This window comes from Mustela lutreola, chromosome 16 (genome assembly GCF_030435805.1).
Source record: "Mustela lutreola isolate mMusLut2 chromosome 16, mMusLut2.pri, whole genome shotgun sequence".
NCBI lineage: Eukaryota > Metazoa > Chordata > Mammalia > Carnivora > Mustelidae > Mustela > Mustela lutreola.
In genome coordinates, this window is record NC_081305.1 from 59,087,186 (window position 1) to 59,094,936 (window position 7,751).

Below are 7,751 nucleotides of genomic sequence, written 5' to 3' on the forward strand. Positions count from 1 at the left end.
CAATCATGCAGTGGTGATAGAGGCCATAGGGACCACTAACCCAAGTAGAATTCCTACCAGTCATGCAGGAACACTGTGAGCCTTGAGAAACCATCAGACATGAACGCTAGACCAAGGTCTAGGTCTCTATGGATCCATCGTGAGAGGCAGTGTCAACAGTGTCCAAGAAAGGCACTAAGTCTGTTCAAGCTGGTATAACAAAAATACTGTAGACTGGATGCTTTAAGTAATGAATAAAAGCAAAGCACCAGCAGATCTGGTGACTGGTGAGGACTCGCTTCCTGGTTCATAGGTAGCCACTTCCTTGTCCTCACACAGCCAAAGGACAAGAGCCGTCTCTGGAATCTTGTATCGGGGCACAAATCCCATTCATGGTGAATTTCACCCTCATGAACTAATCAGAGCCCAAAGGTCCCCATCTCGTAATACCATCACATGGGGCATTAGGATTTCAACATATGAATTTCGGTGGTGGGGGGCGGGTGGGGACATAAACATTCAGTCCATGACAGGCAAAAACTTGACTTCACAAGAGATGTTTTATATTGATCAGTCTAAATTTCCTGCAGCCAAATGTTGGTCAACATCAAAGTTTTGGATGAATGATAAGGCTTAATGTGCATCTGTTTAGGAAACAGAAGCTTCACTAGACCAATGACCTGGCAACTGTTTCATCTCACACCTAAAATTCCAGTTCAGTCCTCTCTCTCACACTCAGACGTTGGCCTTTTTATTATTTACTTCTGGTGGATAGGCCCACTGGCTGTATAAGAACATACGAAGATACCATTAATAAATGGGCCCAACTTCAGGTGTATTTGGTCATATTTATCATTCAAGGGACAAGGTTTTCAAAAAGTGATTGGGATTATTGGCAATTCACCTTCAGTGAGAGCCCATATTTGCTCTTTGGTAAAGCTTAGGAAAACAAGGGGAAAAAATGATTTTAGTTAATATGGCCCATCCCATCACTTGGGGGTGGGGAGTGGGGTAGGCAAAGTGTAGATTAATTATCCAGGAGATGAGCTCTAAAGGGGAGAAATACGAATGCCTCCTCTAAAGCAACATTAAATATATGGACTTAGGAACTAAATATCTAAATGGGATTCCAGCCGATATTTCTCTTTCCAGAATGGTTTCCTTAATCCCCCTGCTTCTGACAGTTGTTCACATTGTTCAAGGTGGGAGGACCTCATATCACCCAGCCAGATATACAAGAACCTGACTGAAATATGAGTTTACTTCCCCTTGTGGAAAAAAGTACCCCTTTTACCACCCATCTGGAATAAATTAGACGATAATTGGTTTTCTACTACCCCATCCTGGGCTGGAGCACATGTGTTAGCATCTCTTCCCAGCACAGTCAGTTGACCCTCAGTGGGTGTAATTTTACTGGCTAAATCTACAGCCTTTGGATCCAGGTCACCACAGCATTCAAAAAACCATTTAATTTACCCCAAAAGGCCCAGGTTATCATTACTACAGAGGGAGAAAGACTGGGCATTTTTATAAAAAATTGTATATGTTCCCCTAAATAAAACAACAGTGCTATTTGCAATGCCTCCTAGAGCCCCTGTAATCACGACACGGAAACTTACTAATGAAAGTCACTTAATAATGAATCTCCCATCTCAAGGTCTCCTTGCTCCATAATCTTTGTCCTTAAAATCTACTGGGTAGAGTAAATGAGGACATCCCCAAGCCAACACCCCAGGAGAGAAAAATTACCCCCCCTCCTGTTTTTAAAAGATTTTACTTATTTTTTTATTTAAATTTTTAAATTTAAATTCACTTTATTTAACATATAGTGTAATATTCATTTCAGGGGCAGAATTTAATGATTCATCCATGGCATATAAAATCTAGTGCCCATTACATCACGTGCCCTCCTCAATGCTCATTCCCCTGTGACCCATTCTGTCCCACCCACCTCTCCTCCAGCAGCCCTCAGTTTATTACCTAGAGTTAAGAGTCTTTCATGGTGGGGCGCCTGGGTGGCTCAGTGGGTTAAGCCTCTGCCTTCGGCTCAGGTCATGATCCCAGGGTCCTGGGATCTAGCCCCACATCGGGCTCTCTGCTCGGCGGGGAGCCTGCTTCCCTCTCTCTCTCTCTCTCTCTCTGCCTGCCTCTCTGCCTTCTTGTGATCTCTGTCTGTCACATAAATAAATAAAATCTTTTTTTAAAAAAAAGGGTCTCTCATGGTTTCCCTCTGTCGCTGTTTTCAACTTACTTACCTTAGAGCGTAAATGCAGGCAAGCAGGGTGGGAAGAGGCACAGTGGGAAAGAGAGAAACCTAAGCAGACTGCACTGAACACAGAGCCTGATGTGAGGCTCACGATCCTGCGATCATGAGCTGAGCTGAAACCAAGAGTCAACCCCTGAGCAACCCTGGCGCTCCATAATCAGCCCCTCTGAGGACCTTCAACGGGGAGGTGGGGGGGCTAGAAACCTGCCTTGTACGATCACCAAAGACTGTCCAGCAAAGTTTTGCTTCAGAGATGAACCTAAAAGGCTTTTCTCAACCCCATACAATGAAAATATTACTGATCCACCTTCCTCACGCACATATACACACACAAAACTGACTCAGTGATTAAGATGTATGAAAATAAGGTTTAATCTCATTTGTGATATCGGATTAAAAAGAAGAGTTTTTTTTTTTTAATTGTACAGTCCAGTTCCAGAGATGGAGGTACAGAAGGCATAGTTTGGTGAGACCCACATTTCCATTCATGCTGCTAAGACAACCAAGGTTGAGACAGCCTTCCTAGAAAGTAACAATATATATCAAGAGCCACTCAAATACTTAGGTCCTTTGCTCCAGTCATTTTTCTTGACAAGGATAAATGCCCAGGGAGCATCACTCCAATATAATAATGAAAATTGGTAAAGAAAAAAAGAAATGTCAACATTAGCAAAACTGATAGAAAAATTTGGCTTATCCATGATAGAAATATCATGCAGACATTTAAAATGTTTTACAAAGGAATGTCTGGGTGGCTCAGTCAGTTAAGCATCTGCCTTTGGGTCAGGTCATGATCCCAGGGTCCTGGGATGGAGGCCTGCATCAGGCTCCCTGCTCAGCCAGGAGCCTGCTTCTCCCACCCCCTCTGCCTGCTGCTCCCCCTGCTTGTGCATGCGCTCTCTCTCACAAATAAAACCTTTAAAATAAAATAAAATAAAATGTTTTACAAAGAGTTTGTAATGGCATTGTTTGACCAACAACTGACATCAGATCCTACATGTCTGTAGGATAAAATATCTATGTTATTCAACAGAGAAACAAACTAACAAAAATATTCCCTGTGTGGAGCTGTTATTTCTTCCTTGGCCAACAATTACCTTCTGTTCCTGGTAGATCAGGACCCTAAAGGCCTCATGTCTACCACATTCAATTATAATTCCCACCACATTCAATTATTATTTTTTTTTTAGAAATCTTTTTTTAAAAATTTATTTATTTGACAGAGAGAGAGATCACAAGTAGGCAGAGAGAGAGAGAGAGAGAGAGAGAGAGAGAGAAGCAGGCTCCCAGCTGAGCAGAGAGCCCAATGCCAGACTCGATCCCAGGACCCCGAGATCATGACCTGAGCCGAAGGCAGAGGCTTAACCCACCGAGCCACCCAGGTGCCCCTCACCACATTCAATTATAATTCCCAAGTCTTATCTCTATATCTGTTCTTCCCCGTTTTCTGTGGTCTAGTAGTTTCAATCAGAAGAGAATGTTCTCCTAGGAAGATGCATTGGGATGCTTGGAGGAATTGTCGGTGCCCAAAAGTAAACACGCCATTAAGATGGCGGCTGGATGCGAGCCAGTAGGCGGAACTGAGGATTAAGGAAGTAGTCCAAAATGCCTCTTGTATCTATGTGGCTGCAAGTGATTGGTTGTACAACTTTGGTATATATACACATGCGCGGGCAGTGAAAGGGGAGATCCCAACAGCTACCCAGAAATAAAGCTTGCTTCGCTGATCTCCTAGTCCTTGCTGGCGAGAGTGACAGGAATCTTCAAAATGTACATCTCAAGATTTGGAGCCCACATACTACCTGACATGATCAGGCAGAGATCACAACCACTATAAAGTAGAAGTCTGAGTAGAGTGAGTAGATAGAGGGTTGTTAAATTAGGAAAATAATGGTCTGGCCAGGGGCAGGGCCAGCTTTGTCCCATCACAAAGAAAGCCTAGGGCTTTATTTCATAAACTTGCAGTATAATCCATGATTTTACCCTTAACTCCAAGTATTTAAATAATCCTCCCGCACCCCCCCCCCCATTCACAGAAAAATATTCAAAGTTAGGAAAAGATGATGATATTGTCATTATTTCTGGAAAATAGAGAGGGTCATGTCTTTAAAGGAACTTGGATCAATTTCAGCCACATTGTAGAGATGGAGCGGGGTTGAACAAAGTTTCAAGTCTGTCCATTTCAATTTGCCTTATCTTCAGGAAGACAAAGGGGATCAAGAGAAACATGTGGGGGGGGGGATTTTAACTGATCTCATACTCTGTATGTATCATGTGAAGGAAGGTATTATGTGGCTGGATATTAGATTTCCTGGTGTAATGTAATGTGTTGAATGTTATATAAAAGTGATGGGCACTTTATAAATGCCTATTGATATAAGGTAAGATGAATCATTTACTAAGCTAAAAGAATGTTTCCAATATATTAATGCAATTTCATGGTTCATAAGCTGGATTTAACATAATAAATACAGATTAAAAATAGCTACTGTGATCTAGGGTTAAAAGAAATGGGAAAATTTATCAAATTTAAAACAATGGCAGCAGATCATGGATTGTCACCACCATTTTTTCTATATGTTAATGAAAAAGAGAAGCTTTTTTTTTTATTCATTTCAGGAAGCTTGGAAAAGAATTATAATGAAAGAATAAAGCAAATGGTGATATTTCTTTAACAAGGTGCTGGATGGTGAAAGAGTGTCAGACATAAACTCCTTCTCCCCCGTAATGTCTCTGAAAGTCTTTGCAATTGAGACACCAACCCAAGAGACAGGAAGGGGATGACCCTGAATAAGCCCACAAGCACATGAGGGTGGAAAATAAGATTTACATTCTGATGTTAACATTTACATAAAATCACTTAGCTGTCACAGGGTGCCTGGGTGATTTAGCTGGTGAAGCCACAGACCCTTGATTTTGGCTCAGGTCACGATTTCAGGGTCCTGGGATCAGCCCCCCTGCTCTCTCCCGCACTCTCAAATAAATCCTTTTTATTTTTTTTTAAGGTTTTATTTATTTATTTGAGAGAGAGAGATCATAAATCTTTTTTTTTAAAGATTTTATTTATTCCCTTGACAGAGATCACAAGTAGGCAGAGAGGCAGGCAGAGAGAGAGGAAGGGAAGCAGGCTCCCTGCCGAGCAGAGAGCCCAATGAGGACCCGGAGACCGTGACCTGAGCGGAAGGCAGAGGCTTTAACCCACTGAGCCACCCAGGCGCCCCCATAAATCTTTTTTAAAAAATCACTTATGTGTCACACTTGAGCCCTGCAATTCTCAGTAATTAGCATATCAAACAATTTAAACAATTTCATATTATTTAAACAATGAATTAGATGTATAAATGCCTATTTATAAATAGGCATTTGTGATCTGATTGTTTGGAAACATTGGTTCAAATTCCTAACCTAATCACCAAAATGCAATTGATCTCCACCCACCTAGCTCCTATGTCCCCAGATAAGAAAATAATTTTATTTATACAATGTATATCTTAACTTTAAAAAAAAAAATTCTTTTCCACTACACAGGTGGTTCTCAAACTTTGCCGTGCATCAGAAAAGGAGGGAGGGTTTCTTATAACACAGAATTCTGAGTCCCCAGAAACCTGACCCAGGGTTTCTGATTCAGGAGGTCTCGGCTGGGGTTTGAGGATTTGCACCCATTGCCGTTGTGGTCCAGGCTCACAATCTCAGAATCGCCGCGGTAGAAATGTTTAAACGGAGTTAATTTATAATTAGCTCACAAAAGTTCTAAGTTCTTACCTTAAATTTTTCCATATTGTAAACATGAACTCAAAGAATCGAAGTTTGTCCCAAACTTGAAACTCGGCTTCAAATTTCTGCTGGACGGAGTCCGGCCGCTGGACCTGACGTAGGGGAAGCAGGTGTAAAGCCCCGCCCAGGCCCGGCCAGGCCCCGCCTTCTGGTATTAAAACTCGCCCGGCCTTCCGCTCGGATCATCTCAGGAGAGCAGCGCTCAGAGCCATCTGTCCAAGCAGCCTGCGGTCGTTTCTTCCAGAGTTCTACCTGCGTGGAGTCGAACTCAGGACAGGACGGAACACTTGGTAAGTAAGTCTGTCTGTGTGTTTCGTTCGTTTACTCTTGCATTTGTTAAGAGGGCATCCCACCCTCCACAACACACACACACACACACCCCACTGCTCTCCGTTTCTGGGGTCAGAGAAGGAGCAGGATGGGAGCTGGAGTCACGCCTGCAACAGAGAAGAGTGGATCTGGCCCCTCTGAAGGGTCCCGCAGCCCAGACATTGAAAACTACAGCCAACCTCAGGCAGCTTCTCATTCCCCTCTCCCAGCAACACGTCCATAATGGAAAACTCCTTATTGGGGTGGCTGGTCTGTGTACTCCCAGAAGGTCACCAGATTCACCTCCATCATTACCGGCATCCCACAACTTCACACTGCCCTCGCCAAACCATGCCCGACAATCACCAAAGCCACTGGCCTCGGCTGTGTCTTCTAGGGTTTCCTCAGGGTCACCATACCTATGGACAGCATACTCTGTCTTCTTACTTTCATCACCAAGCACTTCACCCACATCACTCAGAGAACCTCCCAAGTCACCTAGCTACTCTCCAGCCATCACCAGATTTTTGTGAGACTCAGCATATTAACCACGGGAAACACTAACTCACGGACTTCACGGGGTTCCTCCCCGGTGCCTCTTATCGCTTCACCCCCAGAACTCAGAGTGTCCCCTGTTTTGTCTAGCTCTTCTCGCACCCTGCCCAGGTCTCTGTGACAGTCAGCCCATCATCCACAGAAGACATTTATTAACTCACAGACCTCACTAGGTTCCCTCCCAATGTCTCCTTTTTTCTTTCTTTCTTTTTAAAATTTTATTCATTTGAGAGAGAGAGAGTGAGCATGAAAGGAGAGAGGTCAGTGGGCGAAGCAGAGTCCCCACTGAGCAGGGAACCCAATGTGGGACTCTAAGCTGAAGGCAGTTGCTCAACCAACTCAGCCACCCAGGCATCCCCAATGTCTCCTTTCTTCACAGGAGTGACTCTCAGATCTCCTCCTGGGTCCTCACACGCAAATCAAGTCTCACTTGGACATAGGCACGACCTTCCAACCACTCGGCATTATTGTCCTTTTATTCCAAGATGTGGCCAAACCACTGATCAGCATGATGTACTTACTGGCCATATCTCCCAAGTCATAGGAGAAGAGCGGAAAAAGATAAAACAAGATGAAGGCAGTGAGGGAGTCAAACCATGACAGACTCTTAACTCTAGGAAACAAACAGGGTTGCTGGAGAGTAGGGGATGGGGGTTGGGGTAACTGGATGGTGGGCATTAAGGAGGCCATGTGATGTAAAGAGCACTGGGTGTTCTATGCAGCTGATGAATCACTGACCTCTACCTCTGAAATGGATAATACACTATATGTTAACTAATTGAATTTAATAAGATTAAAAAATATACAATTTGGTATTTTTTTGTGTATGCATATAGTTGTGTAACCACCACAACAATCACGTTTATCA